Here is a 17,633-nt window from a genome sequence, read left to right as displayed (position 1 = left end):
CTTCACCACTTCATCCCTCAAAGGTACCCATTCTTCTTCTACTGTATTTCTTACCCCCATTACTGTCAATTGTTCCCTTAAGCTCTCCCTGAAACTCTGTACAACCTCTTGTTCTTTCAGTTTATCCAGGTCCCATCTCCTTAAATCCTCACCTTTTTGCAGTTTCTTCAGTTTGAATCTACAGTTCATAACCAATAGATTGTGGTCAGAGTCCACATCTGCCCCTGGAAATGTCTTACAATTTAAAACTTGGTTCCTAAATCTCTGTCTTACCATTATATAATCTATCTGATACCTTTTAGTATCTCCAGGGTTCTTCCATGTATACAACCTTCTTTCATGATTCTTAAACCAAGTGTTAGCTATACCTTTCTAATGAACCTAATATAAAGATAAAAAAATTCTCTATATCATTTCTGGGTCCATTTTCTTACAGGGTACAGCGACTGCTTCAAAATAAATATAATTTTAGAGAGCGATCTCCACTAATAATTCTTGAATAAGTAGCTTCATACATAACTTGAAACCTACACTTTCCCCTTTGCAGAATTCTGGTGTCTATAAAATTATTTGCGGTAATTGTCCCGCCTGTTACATACGTCAAAGAGGCCGAGCTATTTCGACAACATTCAATTAATACCTTCTAGGCAAAAATGGCACCAATGTTCACAATTCAACTTCCGATGACCATTTTTTATTCACAGGACATAATCCTGAAGATGTGAACGGTATCCAGATCTTGCACTCGGAGAAAAAAAAGGCTTTCAGCTTAACCCCTTAGAAGAAGATTTTTAAACACCTGTCTCTGAAAGACGGTCTCATTCTTAACGAACAGTTTCAATTACGGAACAAAAACTTTCTTCAAGGTATAGAGCCGCTAGTTAAAAAATGGCCTGAATTACGATACTCTCCTCATTGTAGACTCTTAAACACCGTTTTCCCTTTCATTTTCATATTTTCTTTGTACATTATTTGAACTCTGTTTCTTTAGTAAAATAAGACCGTTACGACGTGTTTTAACTTTCATGCACTGGTTCCTGTTGTTGCTTATAATGATTAGAACTGTCTATGCAGTGCCTCATTTGCTCTTGTCTGTAATTCGATCAATTTTTGCTAGAAGGCGCGAATTTGTTCAAGTCCAACTCGTGGCTGCCTTGGCTTGTTAGCAGTCTAGTCTCACGGTACTGGTTGTGTTGATGGAGTTCTTGGACCTAAGCGACAGCGCGGCTGCCGTTTATATTTCGACAGAACATTTCATTCCAGTTGACAAACATGTTACATTTTTATATTTTAATTTTTATTCTTGTAAAAATTTCTCTCTGACGATAGCATTTTTGCTCAGATGTTTTTCATCCATGTAAGTACACTGTCTTGCATTTTATAGAAGTAATCATATGAGGTATATTTCAATTTTTGAGTCATGTCATTATATTTTCTAGGTAACCCTATGTAATTTTTGTTCTGATGAAGACCGCCTTAGAGCTGTTGACACCATGGTCAATTTGACAATAAATTTCTGCAACCTTGGTGGCTATACATACATCCTGTAATTAAGTTAATAATTGAATATTCAGTGAACTGAATGAATAGAATATTCAACGATCTGTGGATGAAGCAAGACCAACAGCCATTACATGCATTGATCGAGAATGATAGTGCATTGAGAATGACTAGTTTCTAGCTGAAATCTAGAGCTACCAAAAATATAAAAAGGACTTCTGATGGCTGAAATCTATTATTTACAAGTCAATATAACAGTAGCTGTGTTCAACAGCCTTCTGAATGGAAGGTAACCTGATGGAGCTTCCGTTCTTCTATGGATTTCAATTTGAGGCTCATTTTCTGCGGTCAGAAACTCGATTACAGGACGTTGTTCCTCGTGCACCGAACTAGTTACGCTACACACAGCCATGTTACAGGTTACAATTCAGAACGGTTGCAACTCGCGTTCCGCAAAACGGGAAAGTCGACCACGTAATGTGCGTGAATTATAGTAGCTCAACCGATAGTGAGAACAGAATAAAAGCTTTGCAGTCATTATCCTTCAACGCGTCTGCGTACATACAGGTGCTTTTATAACAAATATGAATTTGGTTTTTTCAAGCTCCGGTATATTTTGCTCTATAAAAATACACTGCCAAATGTCTGGATACGCCCAGACTTATTTTATTTCTTGAATCTGTTATTTAAAAAGTTACCTGCTGACAATCTCGTATACAGCTGGAAGCTGTATCTATTAAAGTTGGTGACGATATTACCCCTCCTCTTCACATTACGCCCAGACTTATTTTATTTCTTGAATCTGTTATTTTAAACGTTACCTGCTGACAATCTCGTATACAGCTATGAAAACTTGGAAGCTGTATCTATTAAAGTTGCTGACGATATTACCCCTCCTCTTCACATTCACACTCAAATGTGACAGGATTTTTGCTTTCACGCATGACTTGACGGAGACGACGGCGGGTAGGAGTCTGCATATTCGTCGTTTAGGAAATGTTGTGCCTCTGAAAACGCTTTGTCCTAGTTCTAGAAATACTTGCCATGCCATGTATTTTACCCATATGTGGAAAGAGGAAGATGTCAGTGGGTGGCACATGACAAGGAGGCGGGAGTGAGGCAACATGATGGTCCACAGAAACAGCTTGCGTGGCTGCGTCCTGCGCTGAATGAGCTGGAGTCCTTTCGAGGAGACAGCTACCTAGTGGGTGGCACATGACAAGGAGGCGGGAATGAGGCAACATGATGGTCCACAGAAACAGCTTGCGTGGCTGCGTCCTGCGCTGAATGAGCTGGAGTCCTATCGAGGAGACAGCTACCTGCCCGGTTTGTCCTGACGGAAGCCCGTGACCTACGTCTAAATCTATACCTAGATACGTACATCGCAAGGCACCGAATACTGCGTGACGGAGGGTATCCTGAACAACCACTAGTCAGTTCCTTACCTATTCCACTCGCAAATAGAGGAGGGAAAAACGATAGTCTGTTTCCCTCGTAGAGCCCAAATCTCTCCAATCTTGCCTTTGTGGTCCTTAAGCGATATGTACGTTAGTGGCAGTAGAATCGTTTTGCAGTCAGCCTCGAATGCCGGTCCTCTAAATTTCCTCAATGCTGCTCCTCGAAAGTAAGCCGCCTTCCCTCCAATGATTCCAATTTGAGCCCCCGCATGATCTCCGTAACACATGCGTGTTTTTCGAACCTACCGGTAACACCTCTAGCAGCCCGTGTCTGAATTGCTTCGATGTCTTCCTTCGATCCGAACTAAACAGGATGCCACTCACTCTAACAGTACTCAGAAATGAGTCGCACTAGTGTGCTACATGTGGTCTCCTTCACGGGTGAAGTTTCCCAAAATTTTCCCAGGATTCCAAAGTCGATCATCCATCTTCCCTACCACAATCCTTATCAACGCTCTTTGCATTTCATATTTTTCTGCAACGTTACTCCCACATATGTAAACGGCTTGACTGTGTCAAGCACGACACTACTAATGCTGTACTCGAATATTATGGTTTTTTTTCCTGATGGTGTGTATTATCTTACATTTACTACATTCACAGTTATGTGTCATAGCTAAAAAATTTTTTTTGGATTTATCTTGCATACTCCTACAGTCACTCCTCCGACATTTTCCTATACACCATAGCGTTATCAGTAAACACCCTCAGATTGCTCCTTAGCGTGTCCGCCAGATCATTTATGTATATAGAAAAAACAGCGGTCCTATCACACTTCCCTGCGGCACTCCTGATGATCCCCTTGTCTCTGCTGAACTTTCCCCATCTACAGCATACTGGGCTCTGTCGCTTAAGAAGTCCTCGAGCCACTCACACAACTGTGAACGTATTTCCGTATGCCTGTATCTTAGTGAATAGAAGGCAGTGTGGCAGCGCATTAAATACTTTACGGAAAAGTAGGAAGACGGAATGCGCCTATTCCCCATAATTCATGTTTCGCAGGATGTCATGTCAGAAATGGGCAAACTGATGCTTCTTAAACCGTGCTAATTTGTGGACAGATGCTTTCTTCTCTCAACGAAATTTATTATATTCGAACTGAGGATATGTTCAAGGAGTCTGCAACAAACCGATGTTAACCGATATTGGTCCATGATTTTGCGGGTCCTTTCTTTTACCCTTCTCACATACAGGAGCCAACTGTGCTTTTCTTCCAGCCATTTGGGACTTTGTGCTGGGCAGGGGATTTGCGATAAATGCTAACTAAATAAGGCGCCAGTGGAGTAGTGTTATTTTAATGAAGCCGAACTGGAAATTCCATCAGCACAGGCGACTTACTTGCTTTCAACTCTTTCACTTGTATCCCTACACTGAGGATGCCTATTACTATGTCCTCTGTAAGGGACTCTGTACGATGGTCGACGGCAGTATGTTTGTGCCATTCTCCTGTGTGAACGCTTTCTTAAACGCGAAATTTAAAACCTCTAAGTTGACTTTTCTTTCTTCTACACACACGAGACTGGATAGGAGCCTTATAAATACTTAGTTATGCTCTACCGTCTTTTTCCTTCTAATTTCCTAATCTGTTAGCACTACACCTTGGCAGTCCCAAAATCAACCGATACCTTCAGCGTCTTTCACCTTGTTCCCCTGCTTCCTTGGTCCTTTTATCTAGGCTTCACACCGATACACAGAGATATCATCCATGTCAGTTAGACGGCTACAAAAGGCCAAAAGTCACCTGGATTGTCCTGACGCCACTGCAGCATTTCCGTTGCTGCCTCGGTTCGACATGCTTCTTGAATGTATGTAGGCAATCGAGATACACAGCAGGCAGCGACCTTCGTCACCTTCAAAATGTTGTGTAACATATTGAAAACTCCCAATAAAAAAGAATGGTTCAAACGGCTCTGAGCCCTATGGGACTCAACTGCTGTGGTCATCAGTCCCCTAGAACTTAGAACTACTTAAACCTAACTAACCTGTGGACATCACACACATCCATGGCCGACGCAGGATTCGAACCTGCGACCGTATCAGTCGCACGGTTCCGGACTGCGCGCATGGAACCGCGAGACCAATAAAACAATACCAATCACCGTTATTTAAGTTTTATTTTTAGGCTACCAGTTTCTACGATACACTACGTGATCTTCAGGCCTCCTTCAATCGAGTAACCTTCGTGTTACAAAATACAGCAGCACTTTTAATTGGTCTCGTAACGATTATTACGGGCATGCGTGCTCCTTGGACAACTATCAGCAACTGTCAAAACATCCTTTAATAAGTCTAGTATACACACACTCAAAAATGCATACCTTACGAGCTGTCAGCAATTCATCCTCAATGTTGTGAAGCAAAGGTGTTCTACTGCAAGCTCTTTGCTTTCCGTACTTTCGGAGGAGGTAACATGTGCCAAAAGAAAAAGGGATTGTTTAATAAATATGACTCCTAAAACGCAGAGCTCAAGAACTATGAGCACTTGTTCAGTAGAAATGTTTCATAGTTGCAGAGATGAACAAGTGTTCATAACTCTTACGGTACGCACATTACAGTCCATGTTTACTTGACTTTGTCTTCCGAATGATCGTTCCTGGTCTATCGCCGAATATTTATCATTTCCCCTCGTACACTCTGTAATTTGCAGGGATGCCGAACAGACACACCCCTACGTTGTCAGTATGCTGATGCGGACAAAAAGAGTGACTTTTGTAACTAATATTATTAGTATGTTAAAATTTATTGGTTCAGATTTACAGTTCAGTGTATTCTTGTCAGCTCAGTTAACATCTTGTGCCAGTGATGCAGTGGGATTCCACTGACTGCTGTCGTCAGTTCAGTTTGACTGGTGCCCAGACCACTATCCAGGCAGTTTGATTGAAGACTTGCAGGTTGCCATCTGGTTGACTGCAGATGAAGCTGTGGTTTGTGAGTGTGGCCACACTGCTAGAGCATACTCCTTCCGACTCTGAAAGATCACAGTGACCAACAATGAACCATCACGATGCACCGTGTTGTTAAAAGTCATGCTGTCAGATGATCCTGTCCCATTAGACAGGTAGGCCCTGGCACCCAGAAGTGCCTGCAGCGATGATCAGGAGCAGACGCACTATACGGCTGTTTCTCCCAGCAGTATAAAACGGCGTGTGACGAAGGCCTCCCATCGGGCAGACCGCTCGCCTGGTGCAACTCTTTCGATTTGACACCACTGTAGCAACTTGCTCGTCGATGGGGATGAAATGATGATGATTAGGACAACACAACACCCAGTCCCTGAGCGGAGTCAGCGCGTACTCAACTTTCCCACTAGAGCGTGCCCCACTAAGCACAACAGCGCAGGCGCAGCACTCGTCCATCTCCGCACTGCGAGATGGCGCTGCCATAGAGACGGACCAAAATCTGCTTCCACCGATCCGCGTATTAATAGGTAAGGCAGCCAATGAGATTGCTGCTAACATAGAACCTTTTCTCCTCGCTGATCACACTCGTGCAGTGACACATGAACGCACGAGGTATTAAAACGAGTGTGCATACCTCCGGTTAGTCAGTCTGCATTTGTCTGCACCAGTCTGTACCAGTCTGCATTTGTCTGCAACAGTCTGTACGAGTTCTACGTTTGTCTGTACCAGTCCATAGTCAATATTCAGTCTGCGCCTAATACGATTACGATATTCCTGTATATAGCGATGAAGATAAATGTATAGACACTTTGGTCAAGTATCAGAGATATGTGAGAATAAGATTAATGTACCAATACCAAAGAAACTTTAGACTGTCAATTGTAAATAGCATCCAGAACCTAATCAAGTTATTTTTATGCTTGTTATTATTTCAATAAATGTGTGTGAAAAGTAATCAAGTTCTGTTTAAAGTCGGTCACCGTCAATCTGTTACTCTAAGGGTGCAAGTGGCATTTCTATCATCTGACCTAACGGCAGAAGATAAACTCGCCACGATAAGACCACGAGACATATTGCTGACTCTCGCCTACTTCGTTAGAGCGAAAAGTCAAATAATCTGATGGTGTGTGTACCGAACGTCTTACAGTATTCACACCACATGTAGTCACGGATGTCAAGTGTAGTCCACAGGTGTCAGTTCCTGTACCTTCAGCAGGTGAAATGGGTGGAACTTCCGTCTCCGAAGCAAGCGCCATACATTTGATTGAGGAGCCTTACAGTGGCTCTTATACAATGGGTACTTATGGTCAGCATTTCATATACCATTTTCGATGTCCTTAACGCCCGCTCCGTCCAGTTGACGCCGACTTAACCATGGCGCCCACGAATTCCTTATTCGCAGCTGTGAAAAACTGACGATTTGATACTCTTCTGTTTGGAAACATTTCGGTATACCGTCGTCTTGCTGCTCGTGCATTGCCTACCAGCGCTCCAGTGTCTATTATTGGTGGTTATTATAATAATTAGTGGTTGCTGCAGAAATTCTGAACAACACGATATAGGAACCTATAATAAACAAAAGTCGGGAAGTCCAATATACGTCTTCACCCATAGCTGTGTTGACGCATCTGGAAGGCTGGCTTGCATTGTAGACCGGATCTGCTGTGCCAGGAGCGCACTGCACAGTGACTTTGCCACTTCGCCCCGCCTCCTACGGACGCTGCATCTGACGAGGCGTATGCTGGCTGCGCAGATTGTCCCCGGCAAGGAGGGCGCAAGAAGCAGCAGGCTGCTCCCCCACTTTGCGAAATTACCATCGGCCATCGAAAGGCTCGAGACAAAGGCGTCTTTCACGCCGCCGCCGCCGCCGCCAGTGCTGGAACGCTGGGCCCGTTCTCAAAGGTAACGCGCCGCGCCGCTAGGCGGGTAGCAAAGAAAAGAGCGCATTTAATAATTAATGCTCCCTGCGGGATCTGGAATTTCGACGATGGGCTCCAGGGACACAAGAACTGGTCTCGACTAAAGACAGAGTCGCCAGAGTGCTGCTTCAAAACGTGTTACCGGGAGCGAATGGGCTTCTTTCCAGAAAAAATGACTCATGTATGTAATTAAGAGAGATTTTCTCTCGGAGACTTGGAACTGTTGCGTGAGCTTGTGAGCATAGTGGCGGATCATTCAAAAAAAATCATTGTAAAAAAAATAGACTCAATCTTTCTCTTTTCCATTACCTTCCCATATAATCGAGCTGCTCTCATTAAGCATTGCAACACATTTTTTTCTTCTAAAAGAGGGTTTGTTTCATTCGGGATTACAATGCATCATTTTATTCCCCACTTATTTTGCTCAAAACTCATTGCAAGTGGGTCTCTTTTCTCCTTCGCCGATCTAAGACACTCTTTGATCTTCCTTGTCGGTTTGAAAATCGTCTTCACGCCGTGTTGGCGCAATATACGGCCGATTCTGGCCGTCGCTCGGGGAATGTATGGCAGACACTTCGCCGAGTGTTTGGCTCTGTTACATTTCTAATATAATTTGTGGATTACCCATTGCTCCTCAGAACACTTCCAGGTGTTGCATTTCGAGTCTAAGGTGCTGCGGCTCACATATTCGTCCTGTTCGCGTTACGTGCGTGTTAATTAGGCCTCTTTTCTAGCTCGGGTAGTGGTTTGATAGTTTGTGCAGGTATCGGTCCGTGTATGTCGGTTTTCGATATACGCTGTGTCCCAGATTTTCACCATCCCTTGTGACCAGCACATCTAAAAATTGTAAGTTTTTGTCGTTTTCTACTTCCACAGCATATTTTATGTTGGTGCGATAGAAACCTACACATTAAGGAGTCATAATTAAATATTTGGAACATAATAAACACAGAAACAAAAAAAAAATAGTTCAGGGCGATAGACTTAAAGGGTAGTTTAGTTAATTCACGTAATGGAAAAGAAAATCCCAAAGCGTTTCATACCATTAATTTCCTTTCCGTCTATATCGAAAAGAAGAAAGTCGAATACATTAAATAACAACAATAGGAATGCTAACGAGACACGAGCTTATGATAAACAACAAACCACTACAGATGATATCTGCAAGTCAACGTACAGCGTGAAGAATCACCGTTTTGCATCCTTCCTGTTCCCTTCATGTGAGGTATGCTCAGTGACGTGTACGACATTTTGGGAACTAAAATTTCCAGGCTTGTGCCGTTATAATAATTACCCTACCAGGACCTGGGTTAACGAAAAGAGAAACGTTAAGATGGTGGTTTTAATGCATCAGGTGTTCTTCATAGTGTCTCCCACTTGAATAAAACGCAAAGGATGTTCACATGACCACGTGAAACTGTTAGAAAAGTTATTTTTTTGGAATCGTACTCAACTCGCGCGTCACATTGGCATGAGTGTCATTTACGTTATCAATGTGTTGACCTCGCATATAAACATCCGCCGTCTGTTGTTTTGTAGTATTTTCGTGTTTATAACACCAAGTTTAGTCACACGCAAAGCTTTCTTTCAAAAAAGAACTTTTCGTGATTTTTATTTCAGCCAAGTCGCGACAGGCGTCCATGTTTTGTACACTTCAATTAGAAACGTTGTTGCATTGCGATTCGTGTCAGAATTACTATTGAACATGATGAGAATTACAGACACGAAAGGATGGGTTTTATATACGCGCCCCATTTTTACACGTAATCTCCATCCCATTCTATGGCTTTCCTCTAGCGCGAAACATGGGCATTTATTCCCAGTCGTTACCAATCCCTGTCCAGGTGGCGGACCCAGTGCTTCACTGTGTAAATCACCTCCTCATCGTCTCCAAACTGTCTGGCGCAAATGGCATCCTTTAATGGCCCAGACAAGTGGAAGTCTAAGGGGGCTAGGTCAGAGCTGTATGGCGGATGGGGTAGCATTGTCCAACCCAGTTTTGCGATGTGTTCAGCAGTCCTCTGACGTGTGTGGGGCCAAGCGTTAACGTGTTGCAGCAAAACATCTCCTGTGTTGCCGTGGCCCGGAAGTTACCAGAAGGGCGTCTTGAGTCTTGTTAATGTGTTGACATATCCTTCTGAATTAATGGTACCGCCTCCTGGCATCACATCAATGGGAATCAGATATTCACAGTCCCAGCACACGGTGATCATGACCTTACCGGCGGAAGCAGTTGCTTTGAATTTATTTCTTCTATGGGGAGTGAGAATGGCACCATTCCATCAACTGACCTTTTGTTTCGGGTTCAAAATGGTTAACCCAGGTTTCGTCACCTGTCACAATCAGGGACAAGAAGGCCTAATCCTCAGCTTCAAAACGTTGCAACAAATCAAGAAAAATGTTTTTTCTGTGCAATTTATGATCCATCGTTAGACACCGAGGGATCCATCCTGAACACATTTGAATATCCAAGAGTACGGAGAACTGCATTCACATTTTCTTTACTGATTGACAGATGCAGCACCAACTGCCGAATCGTAATCCGACTGCCCTCGCGAATGACAGCATCAGTTCGCTGGAACATGTCAGATGTGGCGGCCGTGGATGGTCTCCCGAACCGCTGCAAGCCGCGGAGCTCTGCCTAACCGCCTTCCGATGACCTCACCTTCCGTGCCCAGGGACTAACTGAACTTCTGTCGACAGCAGATGCTCCATAGAGTTTTGCACAAGCGTTTCTGAATATTTCCCACAGTTGTTTTCTCTGGTGTGAGAAATTCAATGGCAGCACGTTGCTTGTAACGTACATCACCTATAGACGCCATTGTGAAACTGTCCTGCAGCTACGCTATCTGTCGGAAGTGACGGGGAAACTCGCCGAGCTCACTCACGAGACTTCAAATAATACATACCTAAAGACCACATTCGTTGCATTGTTTCCGGCTGAAAAAAAAAAAAATGCGGTACAATACTTTATGGGCAACCCTCGTACGTTAACATACTACTTTCGCATGTCCACTACTTAACACAGCCTGCTCACAATTGAACAGTCGAAAGCACAGCAGTCTGTCGTTTACATTTGTTAGTTCATCCTGCCACCGTAGCTTGTATACCAGGAATAAAGTGTGTCTCGGAAATTTTCATCATACGGTGTCTGTGCTACGTATGTGGAAAGAAGTAATGTATGATCGTTGATTCATCTTGGAATCCACCCTTAACCTTCACGTAATTCCTTTCATGTAATACAGATGAATTAGTTGTGCTTTTTTTTTTGTACTCGCTCTCACAGAACAAGCATATTTTTGACAAATGGTGAAGTTTGTATTTAAGAATTTCTGTATCTCCTGCAAGTAATTATGACCTCCGAACTGAGGAACACAATGACCGGTTGATCGAATGAACATTTTGTAATGACCTGGTTCAATGAATTACATTTCCTTGGTATTCTTCTGGTCAACTCTGACAGTATTTCATCACAACTAAATTTAGGAAACATTTCCTCTAACAGGTATCAACAAGTACTTGAGGACTGCAGTAATTTCTTATCATTAATTCCGCAAAATAATATCACCGAGCTTCACCTGTTTGCAGGAATCCTGTTTAAATCAACAAATGGATGCTGAAGTTATACAAATATAGTGTAAATATAATGTTTACAATCAGTCGACTGCGTGATCCCTATCTAAGCTTGCCAGTTGTTTCACCATACACGTAGCGTTGTGCTGTCCCTGTCTCTCTCTGTGATCTTGTCAGTCGTTGGCGTTTTCATTTTTCCGCTACAACGCTCACTATTGAGCGTGGTATTTGAAATTCGCTCCAAATACCGCCAATGAGTGTTCGGGTCGGTGGGCTGTTATAACTACGCCTCTTTCAGCTGCCCAGAGTTTCCACATGTCAGCCCGGCTCGCTATTAATCGTTTTGACAAGAGCTCGAGGCATTACGGTAGTTTTAGAAAAAGAATGAAGCGATTGCAGGACGCTGGGAGTCTAATACCAGGTCCCTAAAAATGATTTGTTGTTCGAAGGTGTCATTTGAATATTGTGGAACAGGCGTCATTCCACTAAAAAGTCGTGGAGATTCAAATTAACGTTCAATACGCAGATATGAGAACATAAATGAACTTGTGCCTTTTGTGAAACCAGTCACCTAATGGTAGCTGTCAAGAATTTACGTTGAAGTTATTAAGCTATGCCAGCACTGAGAGCACTAAAGTCCTAGAGAAGTAATTGCATATCTAGATAATTCTGTTAGGAAAAGGAGGAATTCTAGGGCGATAGTGTTTTACTACAATATTTGAAGAAACCGGTTGTCATTTACTTTTCTGTAACACACTATATGCGTTGGACATCAAGGACTTAAGACCAAAAGGAGTGATTAATAAGTAATATGTAGGGGCAATCACTTCGTGGCAGATTTGTTTAGAAAAGAATGATTTGCATCATTCATCGGCTGACGTACTAAGCATGAGGCACTTATTAGTTCTGGAACACTGTACCCTATGCTGCATTATCGACATACAGAATCATTTACTTTCTTACTAGCTGACAAACCGGCATTGCCCAGGTGTTCATCCTGCCAATTTTCCATTAGAAGCGGAAACAAAAAATTAACTGTGTTTGTAGCGAACTACAGAAAAAATTAATTCCACGTATTCGTTAGAAACACCTTTGAAATTATGGAACGGTCGTACGAAGTGCATAGCTACAGCATTCAAATTATGAAACATCATCTACACAATTTATGTATGCTGGGTGCAGCTGCTTTATGTGCCTATAACGTGACCTTGTAAATGTATCTACACCAGTGCCGCTTCATGGCTCTACAGACGGCTATCGTTTCCTTCCACAGCTGCTTGCACGTTACAGGTGAAAGCTGTCAATAGCGTTTCCAGGTTTCAGGGATTTCCTTGACTAGAGTACAGGAGTGTCTCAGCTGTAAAGAATTAATATATTACGCACCATTTATGATGCTACATTTTTCGCTTATCTCAGTGTTTCTGACACCATATCTATTGAACTATGCGGAGTACAGTGGTACATCTGTGTAGGTACATTCAGCGGCATGTGCGGGTACTATCAGCGAAAAATGTTACAAATACGATTAGTAGCTAAAAAGTAATAAATTTGGCCATACATGAAGGTGCAGTTTTTCGTTCATCTCATTGCGTATGTCACATTTCTTCAACTGTGGTATTCTTCTTACCACTATAGCAACTGTTAACTAAAAATAAGGGAAATGTATAAGAAGTTTGGTTGAAATCGGTCCAGTAGTTAAGGAGATGTGGAACACACACACCCATATATATATATTGTTACAAAAAGGTACGGCCGAACTTTCAGGAAACATTCCTCACACACAAATAAAGAAAAGATGTTCTGTGGACATGTGTCCGGAAACGCTTAATTTCCATTCTAGAGCTCTTTTTAGTTTAGTCAGTATCTACTGTACTTCCTCGATTCACCGCCAGTTGGCCCAATTGAAGGAAGGTAATGTTGACTTCGGTGCTTGAGTTGACATGCGGCTCATTCGCAGATGCCCATTTGATGTATGGATTAGCACGCGGCAACAGCCGTGGCGCGGTACGTTTGTATCGTGACAGATTTCCAAAACGAAGGTGTCCCGACAGGAAGACGTTCGAAGCAATTGATCGGCGTCTTAGGGAGTACGGAACATTCTAGCCTATGACTCGCGACTGGGGAAGACGTAGATCGACGAGGACACCTGCAATGGACGAGGCAATTTTTCGTGCAGTTGACGATAACCCTAATGTCAGCGTCAGAGAAGTTGCTGCTGTACAAGGTAACGTTGATCACGTCACTGTATGGAGAGTGCTACGGGAGAACCAGTTGTTTCCGTACCATGTACAGCGTGTGCAGACACTATCAGCAGCTGATTGGCCTCCTTGGGTACACTTCTGCGAGTGGTTCATTCAACAATGTGTCAATTCTCATTTCAGTGCAAATGTTCTCTTTACGGATGAGGCTTCATTCCACCGTGATCAAATTGTAAATTTTCGCAATCAACATGTGTGGGCTGACGAGAATCCGCACGCAATTGTGCAATCACGTCATCAACACAGCTTTTCTGTGAACGTTTGCGCAGGCATTATTGGTGATGTCTTCATTGGGCCCCATGTACTTCCACCTACGCTCAATGGAGCACGTTATCATGATTTCATACGGGATACTCTACCTGTGCTGCTAGAACATGTGCCTTTACAAGCACGACACAACATGTGGTTCATGCACGATGGAGCTGCTGCACATTTCGTTCGAAGTGTTCGTACGCTTTTCAACAACAGATTCTGTGACCTATGGATTGGTAGAGGCGGACCAATTCCATGGCCTCCACGCTCTCCTGACCTCAACCCTCTTGTCTTTCATTTATGGGGGCATTTGAAAGCTCTTGTCTACGCAACCCCGGTACCAGATGTAGAGACTCTTCGTGCTCGTATTGTGGACGGCTGTGATACAACACGCCCTTCTCCAGGGCTGCATCAGCGCATCAGGGATTCCATGCGACGGAGGGTGGATGCATGTATCCTCGCTAACGGAGGACATTTTGAACATTTCCTGTAACAAAGTGAAGTCACGCTGGTACGTTCTGTTGCTGTGTGTTTCCATTCCATGATTAATATGATTAATGTGATTTGAAGAGAAGTAATAAAATGAGCTCTAACATGGAAAGTAAGCGTTTCCGGGCGCATGTCCACATATTTTCTTTCTTTGTGTGTGAGGAATGTTTCCTGAAAGTTTGGCCGTACCTTTTTGTAACACACTATATATGTTGAAAGTATACGATACTAGAAGCAAAAAAGTCTCTTTAAACATAAGGTCGAAAATGCATACCTTAAGTGTTACGAACAATTTTTCATCTTCGATACTGTCAATCAGATTTCTTCTACTGAAATTCTGCGCCTAGCATCGAATGCAAATAACTTTGTTTTGAAGTTTGGTTATTCTTTGAGATATTCAGGAAGTATTCTTTTAATTCTGGCAGTGCTAGCCAATCAACTCATAACCTACCTCACTGAGAATGCTGAGGCAAGCGTTTCAACAGGGCACTCATGTATTCTGCCGTGGAGGAGGGAGACGGTGCTTTAGAGTCTGTTGCCGCTGACTGCTGTGTCTCTATACGGTAAGGTGGTGACATGTAGCTTGACTGTGTCCTAGCTGAGCACACTCGCAATATTATCTTGCTACCCATTCATAGCTGTAATCGTGTGGTTCATGCATAACTATTTTCTTTATTTGCATCACAGTGTCAATGCAGTTTCCACGGTTAGGAAGTGTGTCCCGAATGCGGAGATTCGGTCATTGCATCTTTGTGCAGAGTATGTTTTGAAGATCGACGCAGAATCTGCCTGATATTGATTCGTCCGAATGGACAAGCAACTACCCACTGCCGTACTTAGTATTAGTAGGATTGTTATGACAGCTTTGGTGAATAGGTAACAGTTAATCAGCTACTCACGTGTCTACCTGTTTGGGTAAGCATTTGTCGTGATGTGTTCTCCCCCCAGCCCCCCCCCCCCAGTCAATGCACGATGTATTGGCATGGCCATGCATAGCATCATAGTGCATACAGATGGACATGGGGAGGAGCACGCATCTATGTATTGTGCTACTGAACTGGCTATACGTTGTACAACTTGTACGTTATGCAACAAATACTGTGGAAGTATGGAGTAAACATACTGAAGATTGTATAAGCAATGTATTCACTACTTTGAACCGTATCACGTAGCACTTATCAACCAATTAAAGATTTTTCAAAAATATGATTCAGAAGTCAAAGATAAATAGCCTTTTCAAACAGTGAATATTTCCCCGTAGTTTGCGTAATATTTTTCAAATCGATAAGTAACTTAGGCTACATACTGTCTAAAGTAGCTCATTCCCTTCCCCAGGCCTCAGTCTACCTACTTGCCAGATGTAATCAAAATCAACTCAGTGCGTTAGTAATGATAAATGTAAACGTCATGCATGTTGCTGCAGTTTTCCACACGTCTTGTTGTTTGTGATGTCACTTATCATGAACTACACGTCGTACAATGACATAATTTCGCTAGTGCATCCACTGGTATATGTGAACCCTGTCTGGAAAATGTGTGGTGCATACGGTTAGTAGTAAAGAAATAATAAATTAAAATGTCAGGTGGTCACAGTGCACGATAACCAAAAACGTGGTTAGGCCACTGATTCTTCCTTTCATCATTTTGTGGGGAGCGTAAGCGGGAAAAAGTTTCGTAAAGATTTTAAATCATGTGTAACATTCGTTGCAAATCGTTAAGTGCTCTCGTCCTCAAATACTGGGTGAATAAAATCTGAGCATTCGTGCATCGTGACCTTCTTATTCAGCTCCATTCCCACCTTTTAGGTTCTTAGCCCACACAGCGATTCTTTCGAGACAGTACGTGATATGTGTTCCAAGTTTGGTTGAAGTCGGTCAGTGGTTTAGGAGGAGATGTGGAATATACATACATACACCCGCACATTTTCGTAATAATTTCAGACACAATTTTATCAATGACATGATTCTCATGAAATAAAGCCTATACGGCGTCTCAAACTATTCTCACGTTACCTGTGGAAACAAGGTAATTTTGTAAAACTATAAATGATTATTTTCGTGATCCGATTTTGACGAGTAAGGCCTCCACGATGCCCTGAACTACGCTCAAGGTATCTGTGAAAACACCGTGACAACTTGTCTGGCATTATTGAAGACTGCCTTTTTCAAAGACAGGAGCTCTTTGCGGTTAGTGTTTTCTGAACACTTACGTTACACGTAATAACCGGACTGAGTAACATTCTGGGTGTCAATTATATGGATTTACATTCAGATATTCTTGATAATTAATTTCCTTGTGACTGACGTTTCTTCTTATTTTGTACTCGGCAGCTGGAATGCTATAACATCATATGAAATTAGCATTTCGCTTTCCATAGTTGCTAAGATTTTTAGGGGTCTATAACTGTAATTAACAATTTGTTCAAAATGAGCAACAGAGACGTCGAAGAGATGCTGCATCCCTAAAATGACGTTAGCAACAATTACTCGCAGCAGTTCCGGTGAAACCTAAGCAACGCTATTCTGTATACTGGCGTTCAGATCGGGTAGAGACCGAACGAGTACCCGTTAAAAGTGTTATTTTAGATACCCCTGGAGCCAAAAGTCACATGGGTTCAGATCAGATGATCTTACAGGCCACGCACCTTCGTGAGATAACACGTTCGTGGAAGGTTGCATTAAGCAGATCTGCATGGATTACTTTTTGAATATGAGTCCTGTCAAATGATGCCCCTCTGCACAACACATTCATCTAGGCGGCGTTGCAAGCTTTCCATAACTCGGCGTAACATATTCCTTGGAACATTGCCGACAGCAGTTCTGATGCGATCCTTCAACTCAGGAATGGTGGCACAACGTGTTCGGAACACTTCTTGCTTCAGGTAGCCCCAAAGGAAAAAAGTCTGCACATGAAAGGTCAGGTGAGCGAGGTGGTCAGGAAATTTCACCAGTACGGGAAATTACTCTACCGGGAAATGTCTGTCGCAAGAAATCCATGAAAATTCTGGCCATCACTCCTGAGTTGAAGGATCGCATCAGAACTGCCGTCGACAATGTCCCACGGAATACGTTACGCCGAGTTACGGAAAGCTTCCAACGCCGCCTAGATGAATGTGTTGTGCAGGGGGGGTATCATTTGACAGGAGTCATATTCAAAAAGTAATCCACACAATGGACAATGACTTACACATTAGTAAATGGCATACCTTTAACTATTAATTGACATAAGAGGTAATTAATAAATTACAGTTACTGCCTGATGTTGTGTTTTTAATATCCTACTATG

The sequence above is a fragment of the Schistocerca gregaria genome, chromosome 6, assembly GCF_023897955.1.
Source record: "Schistocerca gregaria isolate iqSchGreg1 chromosome 6, iqSchGreg1.2, whole genome shotgun sequence".
NCBI classification, from domain to species: Eukaryota; Metazoa; Arthropoda; class Insecta; order Orthoptera; family Acrididae; genus Schistocerca; species Schistocerca gregaria.
Note: the sequence above shows the minus strand (reverse complement) of the source record.